Raw genomic sequence first — 8,505 nt, forward strand, 5'->3', positions numbered from 1 at the left:
AAATCATAACCAGTTGCCTCCAGAGCTTTAGCTATCAAATGATATATGTTTTTTGGCTTCTCTAAGCCTAGCCCAAATAAAGGTCTACAATATGATTTCTTCGGATTGAGATCAGGTTTAGGAGGAAATGTGGGATAAAGTCCATGCATAAATCAACACTCTCCCTGCGTTGCTTTATGCACCATGCCATGAGACCTGGTGCTTCTTTAGAACCCATCAAACCCTTTCTCCTGGCTGAGAGACTGCTATTAGTAAGCAAAACCATCCTTACCGCAGTAGGCTGAACTCCTTAGCCTTTCTAGCCCCATTATTTATACAACAGCAGAGTACTGCATCTTCTCCCACTCATCACTTTGCTGTTGGTGAGCTAGAGGAGAACAACATCCATCAGCTTAGAAGTGAGGAAAGACTGGTGTTAATTATTTGCACTGCTATAGTCCCTGCATGCTGTAAGTATTGACCAGGTCTCTACTATATGAGGTTCAGCACATGTGTGAAACAGGAAGATGGTCTGCATGCCAAAGATCACCAAAGCCAAGCACGTGACAGGAGATAACACGGGGGTATCAGGGTTAGGCACATGGAACAGTACAAGCAAACAATAAGATAAGATAACGTTAGTATATTAGCCTATGGTCTTGGCGTGCCATCTAGTCATCTGGTGATAGGTGCTTTTGTAGGTATCATAGGAAAAAAAAAGCTTTGAAGAATGATGATTAACTTATTTCTGTAGCTGTTACAGAACATTCCTATGATGGAGGAACGGCAGTTTGGGGAGAAAAAAGCATACTGTAGTTGTCGGAAAATGTAACAAAGAGGTGATACAGACTGGCAATGTGGCTAATCAGAGGTGAGCTCTGAGTCCTAAAAGTGAATTTAAGATGATAGGCTGGATGGACATAGGTCAAAAATGGGCCTTGGAAATGAATCAAATAGCTTTTTCCTTGTTGCAATAGAGAATGGTGAATCAAAGGAGGGATATAAATAGAAAGTGATCTGGTCAAAGCAGGGCACTGGCTAGGAAAAAGAATGGGGCAAGACATCAAATGACAAAAACAGAGGAGAGAATAATGCAGCAGTGGCGATGCAAAGCGAAGAGGACCTAGTTAAGGGTTCCAGCTGCATGGATGGAGAGGAAAAGATTATATAACTGTTTTGTTATTCAGGAAGAAACTATAAATGTGGACATTCTTTGACCAGGATGGCCCAGAATTAGGTCCAAGTTGAAGATGACATCTGACTTACATTTCCTCTTCCTCTCCTTTACTTGGCATCTGTTGTAAACCTACTGTTCCATAGCCTAAGACTGATCTCAAGGTCATTGTTTTGATTCTACTTTTATACCTCCCGCCAAGAGGTTTATAGAGCTTGGTGTTCTTTATAATGAAAGTATAGTGCCCATCAGCCGATACCTCCAGATTTTCAATTTTCTTTTTGGCCTCCTAAGGCTTTAATAGGAAACCTTCCATCTCACTGTCCATCAGAATTACTGCTCCTGAATTATGGCCGATTTCCTCTTAATATCCACAGCAGGGATTTTTAATAAATCAAATAATAAAAAATAAAAAATGCTGCCCCATCCCCCAGGGTTGATGGATCTGACTCCCTGCCAATAATAAGCCAGACAAGATGTTATGGGACCTTTTGTTTTTGTACAGGATGTAGAAGACAGACTCTTCCCTTTCTCAGGAGGCAATTCAGTGTAAACCAGGTTCGTGTGCAAGCCTGCACCTCCAAAGGTAATGCAAACTAAAAATAACAACGTGTGTCTAGAATATGGCACTGAGAGAAAGCAAGGAACAAGATAAAATGTTCCATTAATCCCAGTGTCTAGTCTGAAGATGATGCAATTTAGGGCATGCTATCATTTACAAAAACAATGACTAGACTTGCAGGTATGTACTGCAGGTGACATCTAATTCTTGTCTACTTGTCTCTAGTTCAGTGCCTACACCAGTCAATTTACAGGTCATTACACTGTACAACATGTAAAATAAAAATAAGTCTTGACTGTATGTTGCTTAGCCTGCTGCTCTATCAGACTGTGATTTAAAGACCTACCTCACCAGCTTGGGAGGAGGAACTGTACTTAAGCCTGTCATTCCCATTTCCTTCAGTTACCTTTTCTGCCTCTACATTCCCTTTCTCCATATACAGCTTGAAAAGGGATTTGTCCCCCTTGTACTAGAGACAGTATCCTGAGGTTGCTGTACAGCAAACAATCCATTACGAAGATGTTCAGCTGAGAGGGGATCTGCAAGGCAGAGTACCTGGATGGGTGAGCTGCTTTCCCCCTGAACTCCACCAAAGTGTGCTCTCCTTCCCCCAAAAGAGCTGAAAACTTTCAGCACCTATTCTCCAGGAATAGGAAAGCCTTCCCTCTGGAGCCCATTGCAACAGCTCCCTACACGGTCACAGAAATCACTCCCAACATTCCAGGGTTTGGTTCATGAATTCATTGTGCTTCCACAGCAATTCAAAGTTTTGCCTGGTCTAGACAAGTGATTATATTTTCAGCTGATGCAAAGTTGCTTATCAGTGACTGCAATGGTATTCCACTAGTTTATGCAGCTGAGAATTTAGTGAGGTGATTTTTTTTTTAATAACGAGCACCTCTTCTGCATCTCAGTACAGTGTTAACTGACAGCCCTGGATCTGAGATTGTCCTAATAATGGATTAATATAATATATCCATGCTTATATGACGTTACGGATTAATTATGCTGGTTTTCAATGCTAGCATTGGCATTTTGTTTGAAATGAGAGGACAAAGTAAGTATATATTAGGGATTTTCTCATTTACTATTGGAGTCTTTTAGAAGTCTTCTACTTAAATAATTATCCAGCAGAGATTTTACTGTCAAGTAGAAGATAACCAGGCACTTTTTCAGTAATATTTCTAATGCGGTGGGTGAAGCATCCAGAATAGCTGGACTGTGTGATTATTTTAACTGCTGTGTAGATAAAAGAATAACGTGAGCAGTGAAATGTGGAAAAGGCATATATATTATTACATTATTTCTCAACAATTTTCTTTTTCTCTTGCTCCTTTGTCTGGAAACAGTGATTAGATCGATTTTTCTCATGCAGTAAATAGACTTCCCTAAGAGTAAAGTGGTCACTTGTTCAAAGCAAGGTTTCTGTTTTAAGTGATAGATCCCTATTTTCTGAGCCAGTGAAACCTCTCCTCTGCTATAATGACATTTACAGACATCCTACTTGGGGCTGACATTCCCTGCAGGCCTGTAGAAAACCTGATGACACTCCTGACCATCTTTTCTTCAGCTTCACTGCGTCATTTTAGTTCTTGTGTCCAGGTTTCTGCCCTTATTCATAAGCTGGTTGAAGCTACATACAGCTGTCACTGCATTTGCAACTTCTTCCCTCCCCAAGGTCTCTCTCTTTCAAAGGCTGAGATGGATGTATTTCTCCACTCAGCCACTCTTAAAGCTCTTTTCAGAGGGATGTGTCCTGTCTGAACTCAGCAGAGAATGTGCATGACACTAACTGTAGGACGAGTCAGCACTGTTTCTGACTTCAAGAGAGACTCACAAGTGAACAGCTGAGAAATTTCACTCTAAACACTGATGCCTTTGGCTCAGGCTGGAGGGGTGCATCACTCACAAGGTACAGTGAAAGGTGCGGTATGGACAGTTGTTATGTCCTTAGTGTGGGTAATTCATACATTTTTACTTTCCAGTGGTGTTAATTTGGCACCCCCTGGAGGAAATATGTTTGAAAACACTTAAAGGAAGGAAATGTTTTTAAAATCCCCTTTGATGCAATCAATTCTTTAACTAGACTGTAAATTTTGCCAATTATCTATGGAGAGGGAGTCTTTGCAGAAATATTCATGTAATTTTTCTGCAGGCAGTTTTTCATCCTGAGATAATACATGCAATTTTTTTTCTTCCTCAGACTAAACATGTCAATCTAAGACTGTGACTGGGGAAGTGCTGGAGAATTTCTCTAACATCATGAATTAAACGATCAAAAAGAAAACTTGGAATGTCACCTATAAATGACAAAAAGAACCATTAAAGGGGTCCGTTTGAATTTGGTCCAAGATATGTAAGAATCAGTATACAGCCTTACTAGGATGGGCTCATCCTGACTAGCGTGGGCTCACGCCAGGTGAAATGGGGGAAGACCTTACTGTAGGCCTGTGCCTGGATTTACAAAACAAAACAAACCCATGTCTTGGAAAGCCTAGGGCTATTAGAAATACTTCCATTTTGCTAATCAAGTGGAATTGCTTTCTTTGTTAGACAGAAATGACCATCTGCTAGGCTTGCAAGCTAGCTACAGAGTTTGATGCTCAGATACTAAAAAATGCCAAAGGCAAAAATTTAAACTGCTTTGCCCCTCCAGGCTGCAAGAAAAGGAGGATGTAAATAATGCCAAAATGCATATTTACACAGCTTTAAAATTTTATTTGAACGTAAGAAAATAATTGGATGTTAGTGATTTCTAAAAAGAAATGTCAACAAGGTTTTTTAATTATTATTATTTGTTAGCTCTCTTCGGGAGATACCTGGCTGCATTTACAAAGTGGTTTCACAGAGAACTGGGAATGTTGTCTATCAGTGCTGCATCCAGTAAAGCTAATCTGTGACGTGTGAAGAGTAATTGCATTATTTTTGATCTGTTTGTCAGCTGGGCACAGAGCAGTCTCTTCATTGCGCCTTCTGCCCCAGCAACAAAGCTCACTCGTGGTCCCTGCTGAAAGGAACTTCTTCCTGGGAACTGCATTGTTTCATTAGCTCCTGCATGCATGACTGTGGTGTGTTGGTTTTGTTTGTTTTTCCTGGAAGGTCCTCTGAATTTCCCAGGGAGTCCTTCTTTTTGACATACTTAAACTCACTGCCGCTTAACCTTGTAACTCATGGGTAATTCAAAGGCTTTGCAGTGGACTAATAAGGAGAGAGAGTCATAACACAGGAACTGCCATGCTAGTTTCCCCTAGATTAAAAGATTCCCAAACACTAGCAGTGGTCAGTAATGGATGTCTGGATAAACAACATAAGAAAAAGGACATAAATGATCCTTTTCCTGTTCCCTTCTCATATGACGTCTCTGGCTGTCTTCCTTTCTGTACCACATAATAAGGAAGAGATCTGGGCCTGGCTGCCTGGCTCAGAAAACCCTTCATGTTAACAGTGCATTCTCATTTACAGCATGGCAGGTACATAGATTATCTGCAGAACTGGGCTATCAGTATTTGGAAAAATGCTAGACTAAAAGGCTGTCCTTGGTATGTTTTCTTTTGCACTACAAAGTTGTTTCTCCTTACCCACAGACAAGCAGCCAGCAGTAGGAAACCACAATTGAAGATGGCTGTATGATAACATTACTCTTGCTGGCTTTGGATGATCTTTAAATACTTTATTTTCCATGCAGAACACATAATTATTGGTTTAATCAGGAAATATGTTTTCTATGTTATGTTTGCCAGATCTGATGTTAAGAATTTAATATTACTTTCACCAGAGGTAAAAAAAAATTGCAGAGAAAATTAAACAGCATCAGTCTTTCTGAATGTTATCTATCACGGGATGATAGAGAGCTACAGACATTAATGCAATACAAATACATTTGAAATTTTACAGTAAGATTTGAGTAGCTGCCTCCAGGTCCTTTTCAATTGGACTGATTTCTATGTTGTTCTTTATCAAGAACTCATAGATTTCTTTTCCTAGAACCAGTATCAGAGGTGGCAGTTTCTGGCTTGTATCCATGTACGCGTCGTGGGGTATACGCTACTGCTGGTATGTGTACTGCTATTGGTAGTGAAAAAAAGAAAAAATACTTGTAGCTTCTTTTTCTCCTGAATCTAACATATGTATACCTACACAGTTCAGAGCCTGAAAACTAATTCCATCTAGAATGACCTGGATTCTAGAAAGAAAGAAGAGGCGGAGATATATTGCTAAAGAAACATTAACTAATGGAAGAGATAGGAAAGACAGACTCTAGAAAAAGATCCTGTCCATTCTGCCCAGCTCAGGAGGGTGACAAGTACAAAACAGGCCTGTTGAGAGATGGCTTACTTGGAATGTCATATAAAACTACCCTGGGCTGGGAGGGTAGTGTTGTCAGTGTACACTGAAAGCAGTTACAGCAGTCTGCTGTTCAACTGCACATTGCAGCAGATCAGTACATCTCTAATTATTATTTGTCTGGCTGGCTAAGCAGCACAGCATTTAAAACCTAATTTGTTGTATAATTTAATTTTAATTGAGTCTCCTATCCACACAGGACTCGTTAAGCTAGCTGTATGTTTCACTTGCTGTCTTTTTACATGGATACTATGGGAGAGCTGCAAGAGCTGAACCAATCGTTTGCTCGCACTGTGCTATCACCGAGATGCAGTAATTCCTTGGTGTGATTGCAGAGGGATCTCTTGGCAGGAATATTTGGAAAATATGTTTTCTCAGTGCCACAATATAACAAAACAACTTCCTCCCTCAGCTAATGCTACAGTTTACACAAAAGATTTGGTTGTTGGGCTTTTAGTTGCATCTCCCATGTGCTGGTATTTTCCTCTGCCACTCAGAGATAACAATTACTAGTCACTATGAGCAGTAATAAAAATGAAGCACCGTGACAATGTTTTTGAGTGATTGTAACTTCCACTGATGTGCCTTTCTTCGAATGTATAAAAGGCACTAGTCCTCAGTGAGGACAAAGTTGAAAGTAAGCAGGGTATTTTACAGACAAATCCTTTTGGAGGAATGCAGACAGCCAGGCCTCAAAGAACCATTTTTTGGTGGTACTATTACTAAGGGAAGAGTTATAGGCTAAGGTCAATAACGCAAAGCTCTTAAGTATGTGCATCAATTTTGACTTATATGTGTGCTTACATTTTCTCCTGAACTGGGGCCCATGCGATTGAGAGCTGTGAAGCAATACTGTGCATTATGTAGCAGTTAAAACTGCAGATCCAAAACACTTTTGTATATTTTAATAATTTTGCTTGTATCTGTAGTCCCTTGCCGCTCTCTTGCACAGGCTGGTATTGCTGTGAGATTCAAGTGGCCAAGGGGATCTGCAGGGTTTCCAGGAAAGGTTAAGATAAAAGCAAAATCTGAGAGCTCAAGCCTGTGAACTGAAAGTAGGAGTATCAAAGCAAAGAATCGCAAATGGTTTTGTTTCTGTTTTCATGCCTTCTGATTTAATCCAAACTTGAAAATCATTTGAGTGAAGGGAAAAAAAGAGGTTCACTGCCTCTGTACATGTTATATGACTAATTTAAGCAGCTAAGCAGCAAGCAGCAGGGAGATCCAAGATAGCTCAGCTTCTTCCTCCTTTTTGGTGAACATAAAACTGTTCGAGTCCTTCAGACGAATGCAATAAAGGAATTCACAACTAGAAGGTTGCTACTGATGTGCAAAAGGACCACAATTCCTTTGCCTAAGAAGCCACTTTATATGGGGTGTTAATAGGCCTAAGAAGATTATGGTATAAGTGGTACAAATGTCCCAGGAAAAAAACCGAAAGCAATCCAGAGAAACAAGCAGATCAACAAGTGGGTAGTAGCGATAGTGTTTTACACAAAGGGGGAAAGGACCACCAAATTTCAGGTACTGGCTTTCTCGATAGCCTTTGGGGGTCCCGGTTATGTTAGCTGATTTGGGTTAGGTTGTGGAATCCTTCAAGGGTCAGATCAAGGGAAGACAGACTGATGTGTAAGAAGTCTTTCAGCAGACCTTGAGGAAGAAAGTCCAACTATTTGGATGCGTCTGGCAGAGGAAAAAGGCGGCTGCCGGCTGGAAACCTGCCGGGCCCAGCCGAGCGGGCAGGTGCGAGGGGCGACTGCCTGAGGTAACCCGGCTGCGAGGCCGGCGGGCGACGGCACCGCGGAGCGTGCGATGGCGAGAGACCGTGCCGCTCCGCAGGACTTCGGACCGGCCTAAGGCGGGAGCGGGATGTGAGCGAGCGAGGGGGTGGCGATTTGGTTTCGGTCGTTTTAGCTGTCTGAGGTGGCTCCCAGCGGGATGGAGGAGGTGGGAAGATGAAGCAGGGACCTGGGGAAATGAGGATGAGCGTGATGGCCCCACAGAGGCTGGGTTAGTACTGTGGGGCCAGGAGCACGGGCCGGGCAGGCCTCACCGGTGCAGGGCCACAGCACTGCCATTGGGGATCTGATGAGATCTTCCATCTCCTGTTTTGTTTGGGGGGAGGGTTGTTGCTGTTTGGGGTCTTTTTTTTTAGCTGGTTTCCAACTACTGCAGAAGAGGACATTGAAACAAGGCAGCTGGTGGGGCAACGAAGAGCAAAGTGACGATTCTTATGGTGCAGAAAGCTCCGCTGCTTGCTTGTGTCCCCGGTACCTGCAGGTTTTGGTTTGTAAGAGTCTCCCGATTAAAACTGGGGCTGCCTCCTCCGGGCGTGAACCCCCGTCAACGGGCGCTGAACCTGCCTCAGCGTGAACTTTCTTTCTAAAGCACGTCCCTGGGACAGCAAGTATGTTTTTCATTTAGCCGCTGCTGGCAAACCAGTAAC

The sequence above is a fragment of the Aquila chrysaetos genome, chromosome 9, assembly GCF_900496995.4.
Source record: "Aquila chrysaetos chrysaetos chromosome 9, bAquChr1.4, whole genome shotgun sequence".
Lineage (NCBI taxonomy): Eukaryota > Metazoa > Chordata > Aves > Accipitriformes > Accipitridae > Aquila > Aquila chrysaetos.